The 16,500-nt window shown below is 42.7% G+C and overlaps 1 long non-coding RNA gene across 2 annotated transcripts in view; it reads right to left on the bottom strand.

The window, feature by feature from the left end:
* Positions 1 to 1,126: 1,126 nt before the first annotated feature.
* Positions 1,127 to 16,500, bottom strand: part of LOC102978820 (uncharacterized) — a 198,616-nt gene continuing 183,242 nt past the window's right edge. For both annotated transcript variants that reach the window (XR_008618674.1, XR_008618673.1), the window contains one exon: positions 1,127 to 1,714. This is a non-coding gene — a long non-coding RNA (uncharacterized lncRNA). The remainder of the gene's footprint in view (positions 1,715 to 16,500) is intronic.

Here is a 16,500-nt window from a genome sequence, read left to right as displayed (position 1 = left end):
CCCGGACCGGGGCATGAACCCATGTCCCCTGCATCAGCAGGCGGACTCTCAACCACTGCGCCACCAGGGAAGCCCTAGTCTTTATTTTAAAGTCTAGTTTGTCTGATAAGAGAATTGCTACTCCAGCTTTCTTTTGATTTCCATTTGCAAAGAATATCTTTTTTTCATCCCCTCACTTTCAGTCTGTATGTGTCCCTAGGTCTGCAGTGGGTCACTTGTAGACAGCATATATACGGGTCTTGTTTTTGTATCCATTCAGCCAGTCTATGTCTTTTGGTTGGAGCATTTAATCCATTTACATTTAAGGTAGTTATCGATGTATATGTTCCTATTAGCATTTTCTGAATTGTTTTGGGTTTGTTTTTGTAGGTCGTTTCCTTCTCTTGTGTTTCCTGCCTAGAGAATTTCCTTTAGTATTTGCTGTAAAGCTGATTTGGTGGTACTGAATTCTTTTAGCTTTTGCTTATCTGTAAAGGTTTTAATTTCTCCTTCAAATCTGAATGAGATCCTTGCTGGGTAGAGTAATCTTGGTTGTAGGTTTCTCCCTTTCATCACTTTAAATATGTCCTGGCACTCCCTTATGGCTTGCAGAGTTTCTGCTGAAAGATCAGTTGTTAACCTTATGGGGATTGCCTTGAATGTTATTTGTTGCATTTCCCTTGCTGCTTTTAGTATTTTTTCTTTGTATCTAATTTTTGATAGTTTGATATGTGTGTTGGCATGTTTCTCCTTGGATTTATCCTGTATGGGACACTCTGTGTTTCCTGGACTTGACTATTTCCTTTCCCATATAAGGGAAGTTTTCAACTATAATCTCTTCAAATATTTTCTCAGTCCCTTTCTTTTGCTCTTCTTCTTCTGAGACCCCTATAATTAAAATGTTGGTGTGTTTAATGTTGTCCCAGAGGTCTCTGAGACTGTCCTCAATTCTTTTCATTCTTTTTTCTTTATTCTGCTCTGCGGTAGTTATTTCCACTATTTTACCTTCCAGGTCACTTATCCATTCTTCTGCCTCAGTAATTCTGTTATTGATTCCTTCTAGAGAATTCTTGATTTCATTTATTGTGTTGTTCATCAATGTTTGTTTGCTCTTTAGTTCTTCTAGGTCCTTGTTAAACATTGCCTATTTCCTCTCATTAGTTTGGTCTGGTGGGTTTTTACCTTGCTCCTTCATCTGCTGTGTGTTTCTCTGTCTTCTCATTTTGCTTAACTTACTGTGTTTTGGGTCTCCTTTTCACAGGCTGCAGGTTCACAGTTCCAATTGTTTTTGGTGTTGCCCCCAGTGGCTAAGATTGATTCAGTGGGTTGTGTAGGCTTCCGGGTGCAGGAGACTGGTGCCTGTGTTCTGGTGGATGAGGCTGGATCTTGTTTTTCTGGTGGGCAGGACTATGTCCAGTGGTGTGTTTGGGGTGTCTGTGACCTTATTATGATTTTAGGCAGCCTCTCTGCTAATGGGTGGGGTTGTTTTCCTGTCTTGCTAGTTGTTTGGCATGGGGTGTCCAGCACTGTAGCTTGCTGTTCATTGAGTTGAGCTGGGTCTCAGCGTTGAGATGGAGATCTCTGTGAGAGCTTTCGCGGACTGATATTATGTGGAGCTGGGAGGTCTCTGGTGGACCAGTGTCCTGAACTTGGCTCTCCCACCTCAAAGGCACAGGCCTGACACCCGGCCAGAGCACCAAGGCCCTGTCAGCCACATGGCTCAGAAGAAAAGGGACTGAAAAAGAGAAAGAAAAGAATAATAAAATAAAATAAAGTTATTAAAATAAAAAAATTATTAAACATAAAAGAATTAAAAAGTCATAAAAGGAAGAAAGAAAGATGACAGCAACCAAACCAATAAGCAAATCCACCAATGAGAACAAGCACTAAAAATTGTACTAAAAAAAGAAACCCTAGGACAAATGGTAAAACCAAAGCTATACAGACAAAATCACACAAAGAAGCACGCATATAGACACTCACAAAAAGAGAAAAAAGAAAAATATATATATACCGATATATATGAGAAAATAAAAGGAAGAGAGCAACCAAATCAATAAACAAATCTACCAATGAAAATAAACTCTAAATACTAAACTAAGATAAACATAAAACCCAAAACAAATTAGATGCAGAAAGCAAACCTCAAGTCTACCGTTGCTCCCAAAGTCCACCTCCTCAATTTGGGATGATTCGTTGTCTATTCAGGTATTCCACAGATGCAGGGTTCATCAAGTTGACTGTGGGTATGTAATCTGCTGCTCCTAAGGCTGCTGGGAGAGATTTCCCTCTCTCTTCTTTGTTCGCAAAGCTCCTGGGGTTCAGCTTTGGATTTGGCCCTGCCTCTGTGTGTAGGTAGCCTCAGAGCGTCTGTTCTTTGCCCAGACAGAACAGGGTTAAGGAAGCAGCTGATTCGGGGGCTCTGGCTCACTCAGGCCGGGGGGAGGGAGGGTTACAGAATGCAGGGCGAGCCTGTGGCGGCAGAGGCCAATATGACATTGCAACAGCCTGAGGTGCGCCATGTGTTCTCCCGGGGAAGTTGTCCCTGCATCACAGGACCCTGGCAGTGGTGGGCTGCACAGGCTCCCAGGAGGGGAGGTGTGGAGAGTGACCTGTGCTTGCACACAGGCTTCTTGGTGGCGGCAGCAGCAGCCTTAGTGTCTCATGCCCGTCTCTGGGGTCCGCGCTGATAGCCGCGGCCCGTGCCTGTCTCTGGAGCTTGTTTAGGTGGTGCTCTGAATCCCCTTCTCCTTGCGCACCCTGAAACAATGGTCTCTTGCCTCTTAGGCAGGTCCAGACTTTTTCCCCAGACTCCCTCCCGGCTAGCTGTGGCGCACTAGCCCCCTTCGGGCTGTGTTTACACAGCCAATCCCAGTCCTCTCCCTGGGATCTGACCTCTGAAGCCTGAGCCTCAGCTCCCAGCCCCTGCCCACCCCAGCGGGTGAGCACACAAGTCTCTCGGGCTGGTGAGTGCTGGTCGGCACCAGTTCTCCGTGCGGGAATCTCTCCCCTTTGCCCTCTGCACCCCTGTTGCTGCGCTCTCCCCCGTGGCTCCAAAGCTTCCCCCCATCTCCGCCAGTGAAGGGGCTTCCCTTCCTAGTGTGTGGAAACTTTTCCTCCTTCACAGCTCCCTCCCAGAGGTGCAGGTCCTCTCCCTATTCTTTTGTCTCTGTTTGTCCTTTTTTCTTTTGCCCTACCCAGGGCAAAAGTGCCCTGTGCCTATGTGGGGAGTTTCTTGCCTTTGGAGAAGTCTGAGGTCTTCTGCCAGAGTTCAGTATGTGTTCTGTAGGAGTTGTTCCACATGTAGAGGTACTTCTGATGTATTTGTGGGGAGGAAGGTGATCTCCACATCTTACTCCTCCGCCACCTTGAAGGTCTCTCTCAATATGAAAATATTGACATAAATCAGTCTCATGTAGTTTACCAAACTCTGTCCCTTGTGGTTCATCACCATCAAATCAGTTTGATAAATATTCTCATGTAGATTTCTGGTAATTTATGTTTCTTTTCTCCAGAACAAGCAAACTCTGATTAAATTGGTTTATGCTAAATTGGCTTATGCTGACTCCCATAAATATTTAGCATCTACCTCATAACTACTTTATAATATTTTGATATGGTACCTAGGTTTCATTGTTTATATTTTGAGTTTAAAAAGATGTTTTTGAACTCCTATACTAATAGATATTTTATAAGTTCCATGAGAAACAGTATGTTCCAGTGGGAAACTGGGAACCAGTGCTCATGAATAGACTTTTCCATACATTTCCAAAGGCAGTTGGAGCTTTCCTGTTCTGGTTAGGGCAAGGTCAATGGACTCGTGGTGCCTGGCAGGAGTGGGAGAATCCAGTTCCTTTCTGATCAAACATCTTAAGAACACTGGCATTATCACTGGTATTCATTCTATGTTCTGATATGAATATTAAAACTTTGATAAGAGCATGAGAATTTTGGCACTATTACTAGTTTCCTCCACCTCACATATTGACCACCACTTTGTACACCTGGTAAAATGAGCCTTGCAGCAAGTCGCAGGAGAGCAGTATTGTCTAACTTCAGACCTAAGTCCATTTTCATGGGCCATGTTCACTGGTGAGTATTTCATACAGAGAAGCAGGAATATTTATACCTTTTACATGCAAACAGTATTTACCCCACTGGGACCACTTCAGTCAACCATCAGCAATCATAAGAAGCATTGATACTAATATACAATACTTGTATTTGTGACAGAATGTCCATGTGGATGCCTTTCTAAAGAGTAAACCTGTGCACATATGACCAGTGTCATATTCTCAGCTCAGCTTCTACTCCACAAAGCCAATAAACTTGCTGTCCTTTATCCATGCTGCACTGGGTCCTCACCAGTGACCCTTTGCTTGGTCATCCTTACAGCCTCTTTCTTCCTCTTTGACCATCACATGAATCCCACACTTCATCCCACTGCTGAAAACTGACCCCCTCAAGAAGCTTCTCCAGCAACTTCCTCTTGATCTCTGTTTTAGAAGATAGATTACTAAGTCGGCGCTGCGTTAATTTGTACTTGTTTTTAATCCTACCTGCTCATTTTTACTCACTTCCCTGGCTAAACAAATTACTGAGCACATGACTACAATTGCTCCCACAATCTCTCATGTGGGCCTGAAATTTACTTAATACCCCATATTGGTAGATTTTAAAAATATTTTAAAAATCTTTTTATTATATAACTAATACTGTTACACTGTGGAAAAATTATAAAATAGAGAAAATAATAAAATTACCCATAATTCCACCTGCAAGCAAGAACAACTGTTAGCACGTTGCCATCTATCCATCTAGAGATCATTCTATATAATTACATAGCTATAGAGATGGATATGGATGCAAACCTAAATATAGAGACAGATATAGATATATTACAAATGAAAAAACGGACTAGATTATGAATGGTTATGAAAATAATTGCATGGGGAAAATGCAATTTAGATACTTTATGTTAACATTATGCTTTATCAGTTTTTAGGTTTAATTCCAAAAGACTGTCTTCCTTTACCTGGAAGAGTGAAAAGGAATACTGGATTCCAATTAGCTGGATATAAGGACTTTCCTGGATATAAGGAAGGTTAAATACAAACATAGGTTCCTGAGAGATATTTAATCTCCTTTAGATATTTTAACAGAAACAGTAACAAAACTACATAGACGTTAATACATAGGGACAAATGTAAGTGTGGTCTTCTCTGAAGACTAGAGCAAAATGGCAAAACAACCCTCCAGGTTGCCACAGAAAATTCTGCTTCTATCTACGTGGTAACTTTTCATGGGGCCATGAAACCCAGCTCTGATGCTGTCATTACCAAGTCCTGGGACCACAGGGAAGTCCCTTTACCTGTCTCAGCAGCAACAGCCTCAGTTTTAAAATGAGGATGTTATAGAGGAGATCATGGATAAGACGATGTAGCTCATCAGCTGTGGTCATTACTCCTTTGCTTCTAGATAAGAAGAAGGGACTGGCTTCTTGTTAGTTTCTATACTCTTTTCCTTCCCTTATAAATAGAAATTACTCTTTCAAAAGACATTTCTTTTTCTTTCTTTTCTTTTTTTTTTTTTTTGGAGTCAGTATCACTTGAGAGTTTTCAGCTTCTTGGAGACTGGCAAGGACCTTCTGACAAATAAAGACACCCCCCCCACCCCACGACCTTATTCTCATGCTCATGGAAAGCTTTTGTATGATCATATGCCATCTCCTGGGTTTGGCAGGACCAGAAAATACAACATAGGGTGAGAACAAGCAATTTCAGAGCTTTTGAAACTCAGTAGGAAAAAAATAATGCAAGCTATTAGAAAATGGGGGAGAGATAAACCTAAGCGGTGTCTGCCCTGTCTTGTTTTCTTGCGCTATTATGTTATTCCTGGGGGGAGGAGGGGGGAAATGTCTTCATAGCACAGAGACACCATACAAACATTAAGGGAGCTCATCACTTCCACACAATAAGGCTAACACACTCTTTTATAAGCTGGCATTCTTTGGATAGGATTTTGTTAAATGGCATTGTAACATATTTATTCAGACATAGTTTTAGTTTCTATACACATGTGGGTAGGACAGAGAAATTAGAGGAAAGAAGGAATTGGTGAGATGAAGAGGAAAGTAACTCCAGACATGGGCTCTCAAACTTGAGAGCCTGAACACCAGTTTCCTCAACTGTAAAATGTAGATAGGCATTCTCAGTGAGGTGTCATGATATTCCAATTGTATCATTGATCTGAAAGGGCTGATAAATCAGAAAGCATTACATAATTATAGGGGACTATTACTACAAAAGATGAAAATTCCCTTGCCTGTACTCTGAGCATGCGTGATGTTCTCCCATAGCAAGATTTCCTCTCATGATACCTGTACAATCCTAATTTACTGTACTTTCTACATTTTACCACCAATCCAGACTTCCTCTCTGAGCTCCAGAATGTTCATCCAATTGCCTACTTGACCTGTGCACTGAGATATCTCAAAGGCACTGCAAACTTTACAGGTCCAAAGGTAAACTCATGGGCTTTCCTCCTCAAGCCTCTTTCAGCACTCCTTAACTCAGGAAATGGTGTCGTCTTTCAACCAGCGACTCAAGTCAGAAACTTCGAGTTATCACTGACATCTCCCTTTCACTCATGCTCTGTATCCAACCCGTCACCAAATCCCATTAATAGTATTGTCTTAAATATCTCTTGAGTTTGCCTACTTGTTTGCATCTTCATCACTACAACAACCACCATCTTGGTTCAAGCCAACCTCACTTCTAGTCTCCTCACTTCTCTTTCTGTACCCCCATTCTTAGCTCACCCCCTCTCACCCATGTGTTTACCACACTATTCACCAGAATAATTTTTTCAAAACACAGATCTGATCATGTAACCCTTCTGATTCAATGGCTTCCATGGCTTCCCATCTTAGGGGAAAAGACAATGATGACTCCACAGTCCAGCCATCACCCACTTGTCCAGCCTTATCTTGCCAGTTCCATACTACCTGCACTAGCCTTTTCTGTTTCTTGAATTTGTAATTTTCCCTCCTGCTACAGACAGTTGTGCTTTCTATGAGCCCTACCTAGAACCTATTACCTCGACTCTTCACCTGATTACCGAAGGTGTTATTTCCTTTTCCTTGACATACCTGACTAGGGCAAAGCCCCCCACCATATACCCATGAAGCATCATGTATGCCAACTTCAGAGCCCTTTCATGATTATGGTTTTATAGTTACTTCTATGAAGCTGTCTCCTCCACTGTCTCTTCAAGCATGTCTGTTTGGCTCCATCCCCAATGCCTGACCTACACTAGATGCTGGATAAATATCTTTTTGAATAAATGAATGAATGAGTGAATGAGTGATGATATAGTTATTCATTATTTCTATATTTGTCTTCCCTAGGAAAAGTGAGCTCCTAAAAAGGCAAGTACACCTAATTCATCTTAGAAGCCTTCAGTGTCTAACACTGGCCTAATATATAACAAATATAAAATGTTTGTTGAAGGAACAAATTAATTCCAATATTGAGGTATATATATAATTGAAAAAACAGAGTCATATGGATCTTAATTTGAGTCCCTCCTCTTTCCTTCACTAGTGGTAAAACCAGGGACAAGTGACTTAGCCTTTCAGAAACTGTTTCCTCATTATATACCTATCTTACAAATCTGTCATAAAGAGGGAGCTAACCCATGTAGAGACCCCACACAGAGACTAATAAATAGTAATCACGCAAAGCTTCACCAGTGTTCCTTTTCCTTCTCTCAGAGTATGTATACCACCCACCACGATACATCTGAGATATTATGGTGTGTCTTGCCCACTTTTTGTTTGAGAATGTAATCCTATGACCCTGAGTCTGACAAGTATTAGTATCCTCATTTTTTTCTCTCCCAAAGCTCATTCATTAATTCAGTGATTCATTCTTGGGCCCATCCATTCATTAAACTGTTGACTCATCAAGAGGTTGCTGTGGGGCTTCCCTGGTGGCGCAGTGGTTGGAAGATCCCACATGCCGTGGAGTGGCTGGGCCTGTGAGCCATGGCCACTGAGCCTACGCGTCTGGAGCCTGTGCTTCGCAACGGGAGAAGCCACAACAGTGAGAGGCCCGCGTACCGCAAAAAAAAAAAAAAAAAAAAAAAAAAAAAAGAGGTTTCTGTGTACCAAGCACTGTGTTGTGCATCAGTGATGACCCAAATAGCCCTCCTGATGCTTAGTCTACTGGGAGAGCCGGCCATCAGAGAAACACTTATGTGAATAACTATTTTCAAAGCTAGGGGAACTCAGTCTTCAGACAAGATTCAGTCAAGGCTTTCCTAAGAATAGATGCTAGGAATGAGAAGTGAGGAGGACCTAGTCTGGCAAGGATGGCTTTCCCGAGGAAGAGATGTTGAAACTGAGAAGGGGAGGATGGAAAGGGTTAGGCAAGGGAAGAGGGTATAGAAATATCTCTAGGTAGAGGTGCCAACATATGTGAAGATGCTGAATGAGGCTATTTGAGAATCTAAAAGAATATTGATGTGTCTGGAGGGTGCCAGTGAGGAGTGAGTGGTGTGGAAGGAGCTCAGAGAGGTGGAGAGATGCCATGGTCTGCAAGCCCCTGCAGGCCATGCTAAATGTCATTCACCTGCTGTGGCCGGAGAGTCAGGCAAAAGTATGGAAGGAATTCAAGGCAAATTCAATATGAAGGAATGCAGAATCCAATCTGATGGTTAAGAGAATTCATTGCAATCTGGGACAGAGTGTAGAAAACATCTATTTTAATTAGGTGATAAAAATTGAGAGAAGTTATGAGTGAACTAGGTAACAGTATAACTTGAACCCATGGAATGCTGGTCGTGAAACCAATACCGTGTAAGGGATATGGACTCAGAGTCCCTTGTTGATACATCAGCTATAAAAAGTGTCCAACATGTCATCTATGGCTTGAATAGAATCATCCTGGACACATGTAGCCCTGGAATCCCTCCAGCTATAAATTTATACAAATTAACAAATGCCTTGGTAACCTCAGCCTGCCTGAAATGAAAAAATGCTCCAAGAGGGTTTAAAATTAAATTAAAAATGATAAAGTAAATCAAACCTATCATTTGGTTTAGGAATAATCTCTGTGCTGTAACTTAACATGTAATGTTTGAAAGGTTCTTGACATTTTAGACTTGTGATTTTAAGATTAAACATAAAAGAAAGTTAACTAAACTTGTGAATAGTATTGAAAATTTAAGAGAATTTGACAATTAGATTTACTAGAGCTATTCAAATACTTGGAAAGTTCCTGTTTGTTAGTGTAGACATTCAAAGATTCCTCCAGTAAAGTCAAATATAGTAAAGGTATACATGAGTTTAAATGTTTAAGATAATTTAATTAATTGAACTTGTATATGGGATCAATTGCGTAAGGCAGTTTAATTTGTATAATTTGAGCTCTTCAAACATTAATCAAAGAAAAAATGAAAGTGGTTGTTCTTACTAAATTTACAAACAGGGTAACAAGATTTGTAAGCTGAACTCAAAGATCTGAGGGAAAAAATCTGTTTTAACTTTGCAAATTTAACAAATTGAATATTATTTTAAAACAAAGTAACTGTATGTAGTCTGCTCCACACTCAAAAATGGTTCTGGACATTTACCAAAAACAAATACCCTTCACACTGACTTTAAGAACTTGAGACTCTCAGTGCAATTGTTGGTCTATAGCCACCTCAGATTTCTTGATGTGTGTGTATGTGTGTATGTGTGTATGTGTGTATGTGTGTGTGTGTGTGTGTGTATATACACACACACACACATACACACATACACACATACTAGTAATCCCTTCCTGAATTAGAGACTGGCTATGAATACCTTTTAAGCTATGCTAGCCAAATCAGTCTTTGGCTGGATTAAAGACAGAATCTGAAATTAGTTCTCTGGAAGCTCATTCATTTCTCTACTTCTGTGGTTTCCTTTCATATCTTAGTAAAAATGACAGCCTCGTTATGTAGGGGGATTGGAACTCTTCAACTGTCAGTAAGGTTAGAGAGGTGAGCTGGATATGGAGCCAACAGACTGGACTGGTTCAAGGCCCAGAGTGACTCACAGAGCTGTGGGGGACACAGACTAGGACCCAAAGAGGGGAAGAATTATGATACGATCAACTTCCAAGACAGGATTTAAGTATGCCACCCTACAACATGACATGCTGGAAGTGAAGGGGGAGGCTGGACAGAGAAGTGAGGTGCTGGGCAGGGAAGGAGGACCCTCCAGACACCTAGGAGCAGGCCAGCTGGCCTCCACATGAGAGTTTCTGAGAGCAACACTGAAAGGCTGGAGGGGCAGTTCGATGGCAGTTTACTGTAGTGAGCACTGAAGACAATTTCCAGAGTCCGCTGGCTGGTGGGGTGGACGTTCCCAATGTCATGTAGGACTAGACATAAGATGCGCTAGAGCTGAATCAGGGAGCAAGGCTGGAGGCACACTTCTTTTCCGTGTTCCACCAATCATTTTTTAAAAACTTAAATCACTGGAACATTTTCCAAAAAAGTAAATCTTAATTGTAAACCAATACATCACAGATAAGGAATTGTGCATTGTTGAAGAGGAGATGGGGGAGGGGCACTGGGCTCCCTTTTATCTAACTGGAAGAGGTCCAGTTAGCCTCCTTTTAATCATTGGGGATGGGAGAGAGGCACCCATAACTTCTCTTTCAACCATTATGGATGGAGGGGTGGGAGGCACACGCAGCCTCTCCTTCAATCCTTACCCCATCTCTGAGGGCAACTCAGAGAGATCTGAGTTAGCAAACTCTTGCCTCTGATCATTTGCCCTTAGTCTTGTCCAAGAAAAACGCAAATGTATATGTTGTCTTATAAAGAGGATCTTGCACTGTTGGCCACAGCTGGAGACAAACAAGAAAATTAAAAGTTTCCATGATAGTTATCAGGCTTGAAAGTAGACAAGGAAGAAAAATATACTGCCCATATTTTCTCTGGCACAAAGTTAGGGCGTAATTATGCAATAGCAACTGTCCTGTGAACAACTATAGCCTCAGGCTTTGCTCATAATGGTTACCACCAAGGCAGAATATTCCAGGTTGTTGTGGATCTGAAGCTGTGCTACACTGAGCTGGAGTGACAGGAAGTTTCTGTGACGAGGGTAAAGAGCATACTGAGTGCTCATGTCTAATCAGTACTAAGTGCTGGGCTGTGTATTTGCCACGTAATGTCAATAGTTATAATGAAATACAGGGGAAGGTGTGTGGCAAAGGCCATTTGTTCTTTATTAATGGGAATACAAATTGGTCCAACTTTCCCTTAGAGAAACTTGGCAGTACAATCACCATTTTAAGTGTGCATAAGCATCAACACAGCAATTCCACTTCTAGCTGTGTATCCTATAGAAATACTCAGCAATGTACATGTATATATATATAGAGAGAGATATAAGGATTTTTTTTTGCAGCGTGCTTTTTAACAGCAAGAAGAAAAAAATGGGAATGCGAAAATAAATTTTAATAGAGATTTAACCTAATATATTATATACATATTACATAATCTGTACCCAGTATGGAACACAACACAGCTTTCAAAAGGAGATACTTCTAAATGTATGGGCATGGAGGGATATGCAGGTAGTAAGCAAAAGAGAATTTCAGGCAGTCTGCATAGTATACTTCCATTTGTGTGTAAAAACCTCAAAACTATGCATCTACATAATGCATATAGACAGCTGGAGCCATAGTAATTGACATTGCCATAGAAAAAGGTAAACACCAAATTTTAACAGTTTTTTCCCCTGGGGAGCAGGTGTACAGGAAAAACTTTAACTTCCTACTCTTCAGTGGTAATCGAAATACTTTCAACAAGAAAACAACAAAGTGGGCATGAAAAACAAGAGAATGACAGAGTCAGCATTTGCAGCCAGGTTGGGATGACTCACTGTCCGAATCTTCTGCCCTATGCCACAAGCCACAAGCCAATTTTATATATAGACAGCTGGCCACTGTCTATATATACAATTACCTGTCAGGCTACCACTTGGTCTACCAACACCGTGGGACTCCTCCCAGCTGTCACTACTCCTGCTGCAGGAGGCTGGGGCCAAAATTTTAGTTCCTGTTTCATCCCCTCAGAACGATGACCAGCCATTTAGAACCCCTGAGATGGAGAATGGGACTTATATTTGAGACCCCAGACTCAAATAGCAGTCCTTTGACCAGGAATTTCCCTGTTCATTAATCAAAAACAAAGACTTCTCTTAAAAATCTAAACATAAGTTACCTGTTAGGCAAACCTCTGAACAGAGCGGATGCTGAGAACAAACCTCTCAAGCAGACAAGCCTGGGGCCTGGTTAACTACCCCAGCCCTTCCCATCACTTAAACCCCTGGTCCTGTTGCTGTAGGTGGGTTGAGGAGGGGCCTGGGTTCTTTTCCATCTACTTGAGTGCTGTGAAAACCCTCCATGGCTGATACTTGGTGTGGTTCCAGTGAGAAGCCTTCTGGGCCTGCTGGTCTCCTGGCCCCCTGGGGCTTGGCTTTCTGAGACTCTGATCTCAGACTTTCCCTGCTCAGGTTCCGTGGCCAAGGGAGCCAGCTACGGCAGAAAGGCCTCTGACTTTCCTGACCTTGTGCTTTTTCACCTCTTTCTCAAGCCCAGGCTTTTGCCCTCAGCAGCCAGACCCTCTTAGTGCTGGTCACAAGCTACTCACAGGTCTGTGCCACTCCAGGCTCAGACACCTTCTCATCCATGTTACTGACCAACAGGAGAGACTCCTTTGCTTGATGTTACAATTCTGTTTTCACTCTTTCTGTCAGTTCGGGAAAGATCTGCTTTTGACCCCTTGCTTCTAACTTCTCAGACATGTTTTTTTTGAGGTATCATCAGATTAACAGGAACAAGATGTATTTCTCTGGTTCCTATCGCCACACACCATAGTGGAGGTGAAGTAGGAAGACCTCCATCTCTTCCTACTTCACCCCCAAGGGTCTCCATCGTTCTTCTTCTGGGAGAGTTGGATCTTCCTCACAATCCACAAGGCGGGCACCACGTCACCATCAGTGTTCCCTGCACTCAGCAATGGAAGAGGCAGAACCAAGACAGGAGCCTCAACGTGACGGGCAGGCTGGGGAGGGCCTTCAGAACACTGACCTTTCTGTGCCTGGAGGTCTGCTGGGTAAGGATCTACCCAACCCCCATCCCTCACCATCCCACCATTTAAAACCAACAAACATTTATTTTAAATCTTCGTCTCTGAGATTTTTCAGTAGGATTCTGTGAGGAGTCCCCAGGGGCGATGCATCCGAGATCTGAAATGCATACTCAATACTAGAATTTAAGACTCTTCTTCAAATTTGGGTTTTATGTTCTTCAAACAAGTGTTTGCAATACCAGTCTTAGCAACTGTCAGTTTAAAAACCTCTGTCTCCTCTTCTCATATGAAAGAGATCACATGGATGGCTCCATGTTTAGCTCACAAGATAGAAAACTCTTTGCAGGTGGTTCCTTAACTCAGAAAGCTAGGAGAATGAAGAAAATTTGGAAGTCTGTCTCCAAAACAGCCCTGATTGACATGATGATTGTGCTTATCCACCACCACTGCCCTCAATTCCCCCAGGTCCTGGGACGGAGGTATGCTGGTACAGTGGATAAGACCTAGCTTTGCAGACAGTGGTGGACCAAGCCTGAGCAAATGTGTTTGGGGAGATTTCTGAAGACAGGCCTCTACCTTGGTCTGATCTTCGACATTTCTCTAATGTTCTGGTTGTGTCCTGCAGAAGTTTGCACATTGTACCCAGTCCCATTCCAAATTCCATCTCTTAAGTGTTTAAGCTTCCTGAATGACTCTGTTTGGAGGTACCACTGGTTACAAAAGAAAAGAAAGGATAATACTGCAAGCGACTACCCTTCTCTTTCTTGGTTTCTAAAGTACTTCTTTTCTGATACACCATAAAATGTCTTTATTATGTTTACTGTTTATCATTTATCTCTTCCTGTGGAATGTAAACTTCAAAAGGGCAGGAATCTTTGTTTTGTTTACTGACAAACCCCATATGCCTGTAAAAGATCTGACATATAGTAGGCAGTCAAAAAGTATTTGTTGAATTAAATTGAAGTTGAAACTGGGACACAGTTCAAAGTTCCCTTCCCTGATATCTGAACCCTCTGATTTTCAAAGCTTCTCTTATGGGTTAGGCCCATCTGTGCCAGCTTGTTGGTATTCTCCTTGGAGGCGGCCATGCTCCCAACTGCCATGACACTGATACACTGTTTGTATACAGCTCCTCCTAGGCACGGAGACAGTCTTCCATATCAGAGCCCACAGCCAAGCTCAGGCAACCAGCTCAGATGTGAAACCCTAGACTTGGCAGATGGCACCTGGCAGCCAGACATGATAAGCGGTCCCCAGCTTTCTTCAGACACTTCCAAGCACTCCTGCGTATGCCTGCACTTCCCTGAACATGAGCTTTTTCACTTGACATGACTTGGAAGGGAATGAGCAAGCCCTGGTGTTCTGCTCACCATCAGCTGCTTTTCATTAGAGCAAACATTCAGCCATACCCATGTGTTTGGCCCAGCCCTGCCTGGAGAAACGGGCACAAAAGCTGGTCCAGTGACCAGCAGGGCCAGAAGCGGGCCCCAGATTCAGGCTCCCTGCCAGACAGAAGGGAAGAGGACTGCAGATTATCACTGAGGAAGTAGAAGTACTGAAGACCAGATGGGTGAGGGGATTTGTCCAACATCATATGGCAAGATGGTGGCAAAGTGGATTGCATTTCCTACTCCTTCACTGCCCTGCCTCTTGGCTGTTACGTGTCTTCTTTTACCTTTAGCCCAAGCGACAGGGCCACCACACCTGCCCTGCATGAGTATGGCTCAGGCATGGAGGGTCTTTGAGGCCTTTCTTGTCTACGTGTCTTCACACAGCTCAACTGGTTCTTTACTGGAAGACAACTGACTTCAATGACATTCTCATTCATTCTATTTTACCCATCTCTTTTGCCCAGAGCACCTAACACAGTTACTTGCATTTAATAGGTACTCGATAGACAGCCATTGAATAAAGAAAGAAATGAATAAGTAAATATGTTTCATCCCCTTAGTTCTATAGATGTGGCACATGGTTTCTTCCATGAGTATTGTAGTTTAAGCACCAACCTACCAAGGCAATCACACAGCTGACCAGTCCTCACTTCTGGGAGCAGATCTCCAGGGTGGATATTTTAGGTAATTTGGTGCTCTTGAGCAAAGGCAAGGAGGCCTGGTTGTTGCGCATCAGGCCTTCTGGAATTGATGCCCCAAATGGGAATTTCCAGCAGGGCCAAGGAGAGACCAGGACCAAAGGCAGGTATGAGACAGAAGAGAAGTATTTCTGCGCTGCATCACCCAACATCAGAGCTGGGCAATGACAGTCTATTCCTTACTAGCTAGGCTAATGTGTCAGCAACGATGCAGGCAGATAAGTGAAAGCATTTGAGTTATGAAAATACATTTTAGGTTAATTTCTGGGAGACAACGTGCCAAAATGGCAATAGCACACACGTTTTGTGGTTAAATCAATGAGGTTCGTATCCCTGATGCACCATTTACCAGCTGCAAAACTTAGGACAATTACTTAACTTTGTTTACTCATTTGTAATAAGGAGGAAAGTAAATAGCTGGCAGGAATAATGTGAACGTGAAAAGGAAAAATAATGTGCGTGTGTGTGCACGTATCTTAACACAGTACCCAAAACACTGAAAGTACTCAGTTGCTAGTATAAGACTAACTTCAGTTCTTTCATCATCACTCAATAATTGTTTTTAAGCACCTGTTAGGTGCTAAGCAGTTGGTATTCTGTTTAAGTTTTACTTTAAAATATCCCACATTAAGAAATATTCACTTTGAGGACTTCTCTGGTGGCGCAGTGACTGGGAGACCGCCTGCCAATGTGGGGGACACGGGTTCGAGCCCTGGTCCAGGAGGATCCCACATGCCGCGGAGTGGCTGGGCCCTTGCGCCACAATTACTGGGCCTGCGCTCTAGGGCCCACAAGCCACAACTACTGAAGCCCGCATGCCTGGGGCCCGTGCTCTGCAACGGGGGAGGCCACCGCAATGAGAAGCCCATGCACCACAGCAGGGAGTGGTCCCCCGCTCGCCGAAACTAGAGAAAAGCCCCCATGCAGCAATGAAGACCCAATGCAGCCAAAAATAAATAAATAAATAAATTTATTTTTTTAAAAAAGAAAAAAGAAATATTCACTTTGAAGAAGTTTTCAGAAGCGGCAGGGGCCATTTTATAAAAGTTGCAGGTGAGCTGTAATCATTGATAAGTCACCAAAAGAAGCCTCGGTAATACTAGCTCTGTGCTTGGTAACTATTAATGAGCAACAGCTCCCTCTGACTGAGTAACTGGGAAAACACTATCTTCTGATTAGAGAAGATACGGTCTTGAAAAACTATCTTCTTAACAAAGGGAAACCTGTGTGGTTTCTTTCCTTTTGCCTCTATTGCATGAAAGGGAGGTGGTAAGAAAGAAAAACCGCCCCAGGTC

The sequence above is a fragment of the Physeter macrocephalus genome, chromosome 11 (genome assembly GCF_002837175.3).
Source record: "Physeter macrocephalus isolate SW-GA chromosome 11, ASM283717v5, whole genome shotgun sequence".
NCBI classification, from domain to species: Eukaryota; Metazoa; Chordata; class Mammalia; order Artiodactyla; family Physeteridae; genus Physeter; species Physeter macrocephalus.
The sequence above is the reverse complement of the archived record's forward strand: the minus strand, read 5'-3'. Positions and strand labels throughout refer to the sequence as shown.